This window comes from Oratosquilla oratoria, chromosome 25, assembly GCF_046742065.1.
Source record: "Oratosquilla oratoria isolate Oo_2021 chromosome 25, ASM4674206v1, whole genome shotgun sequence".
Classification (NCBI taxonomy): Eukaryota; Metazoa; Arthropoda; class Malacostraca; order Stomatopoda; family Squillidae; genus Oratosquilla; species Oratosquilla oratoria.
Window position 1 is genome coordinate 36,959,850 of NC_134801.1, and position 2,500 is coordinate 36,962,349.

Here is a 2,500-nt window from a genome sequence, read left to right on the forward strand (position 1 = left end):
AACACTACTAGGTTATTATGGACATAAGGTTTGACTTATTGAGGGTTGTAACAAGTTTCCTTGCAAAATTGTAAAAGATGTCGATGAAATATTTTTGATATTTCATTTTAATACCAATACCATAAATTATAGATTATTTCCTCATCAATGTACCCAAAACTACAAACTCTTAAAACTTCTAGAAACATTGTTGAGAAAACAGATTTTTTTTATAACATCAGGGTGTGAAAAATAATGTATGCAAAAGCCTACATAGGTCGGTTTTCTGTATACACTAAATCTGGACGATGAATGTTAACATATAGGAAAGGTAGCACACCATTATTTTCCACTTCGACTGTGAATTTTATAGACTTAACTAGGCTACTAATACTATTGAGGAAATGTGAAACATTCGAGTGATCAAGCCATAGACAAAGAATGTCGTCGAAGTAGCGTAGCCAAGTTAAACCGTGAAGAATTATCTTAATTTAAACCTTGCTCTAAAAAAAATCCATACACAAGTTACTGAGCACAGGGGAGAGGGTGTTTCCCATGTTCATGCCAAATGTTTGGATGTGATAATTGTTATGAAATTGAAGCTTACAATCTCTAATGCATAGCTCGATCAACTGAATAATACTATGGGTCGGAAGTGGTAGTACATGTTTGTCTAGTTCAAATGTGAGGAATTCTACGAGATCATTTATACTTTTGTAAATAATGAAGCTATATCATAACTGATTTTTTTTTATAATACAATTTGGCTGTGCATTATTAACCTTGTCTAAGAGATGTGAGTTATTATTAAGATGGGATTTGGAAATAGTGCCGATTGAAGGGCTTAGAATTATTACAAGCCATTTTGAAAGTTTGTAAGCGGCTGATCCTAATGATGAAATAATTGGTCTAATAGGATTGTTAGGTGTTTGTGCTTTGATTAAACCGTACATGTATGGTAAAGGAGGGCTTATAGAAGTGACTTTCTTGATAAGATCACTGTGGTCCTTTAAGATAATCTTAATCTTTTTGTTGTCAGTGTTATTAACAGATTCAGAAGGGCTATTCCTGTCATTTAGTAAATTTTGCATTTTGTCAAAATAAACCTGTTTATTCAAAATAACAATCACCTTTGAATGATCAGATTTAGTGATGTGGAGATCGCTTTCATTTTTAAATTTATTCATGGCATTTTTTAACCTTTCGAGGTAAGTAGGGGTGATTTGTTGACGCAATCCACCGTATACTATCCCTTTACATATGTTAACGTCATCCACAGGTAAGTAGTGGTGTGGTTTTAAACCACAAAAAGCTTTGCCGATGTTAACAGCACTATTACGTAACTGATTGTTAGAAAAACTAATACTATAACCTAGGGAAACTGTTATATCTTCGCTTAATGTTTTATCTGAAAGATTTGTAACAAAGTCTGAGTTAGCGCATTTCGTTAGCCAACGTCCCTAATTTAATCAAAGATTCTAATATTAATGTAGCCTTCAGTAATAACAACATGATTAAACAATACTTAATCAATAATTCTAAAAATTACCAAAAAGGATGTGTATAGAATATGTAACGAGTTCTACATTGGTCATAAACGACAAAAGATCTATCTATCTATCTATCTATCTATCTGTCTATCTATCTAACTATCTATATATTTATATATATATATAAATATATATATATATATATATATATATATATATATATATATATAAATATATAGTTATTATTGGCGTCTTGCATAGACATCCTAACCTCAGCATTGAGCAGACTGATCCCCTGATTCATGAAATTCACAGAGCGTCCCAGTACAAAAACGTTATGATCATGGAAGATTTTAATTATAGAAACATTGACTGGGAAACTTTAACAGGAGATCATGAAGCGAAGAAATTCCTAAATGTGGTACAGGATAATTCCCTAAAACAAGTGATTACCGATCCTACGAGGGGACAAAATACCCTGGACTTAGTTTTAACAAATAATGAGCACCAAATTAGCAGCGTAATAGTGTGAGCTAGTCTAGGCTCTAGCGATCATCAAGAAATAAGATTTAATGTTATTTGGGAAAATTAAAAAGTACGAATAATGTTCAAGTACCAGACTTCAGGAAAGCAAACTTTGACAATATAAAAACCTATTTGAAATTGAATACGAAATGTCATGCGGACGTTTCAGACATTATCGTTTCTCGTAGCGGGGCTGAGAGTCAGGTCGGTACCAAGAGCCGGGTCACGGAGGGCAATATGCATACCTTAGGTCAAGTCATTTGGAGGCGATGTCCCAACAGTCAGGTCAGCGATTTAGAAGAAATGTATAGCAATCTAACTTATCTAATTATTAATGCACAAAACACATTTATCCCCCTAAAGTCAATACGGAAAAATAGTAATACTCCCAAATGGATGACAGATTGAAACATGAGATCGGAATGAAAAGAGGACTTAACGTAAAAATGAAAAACGGGGAATCACACCTTAGATCAAGATATAACGAAATGGCAAAGCTGGTTAAA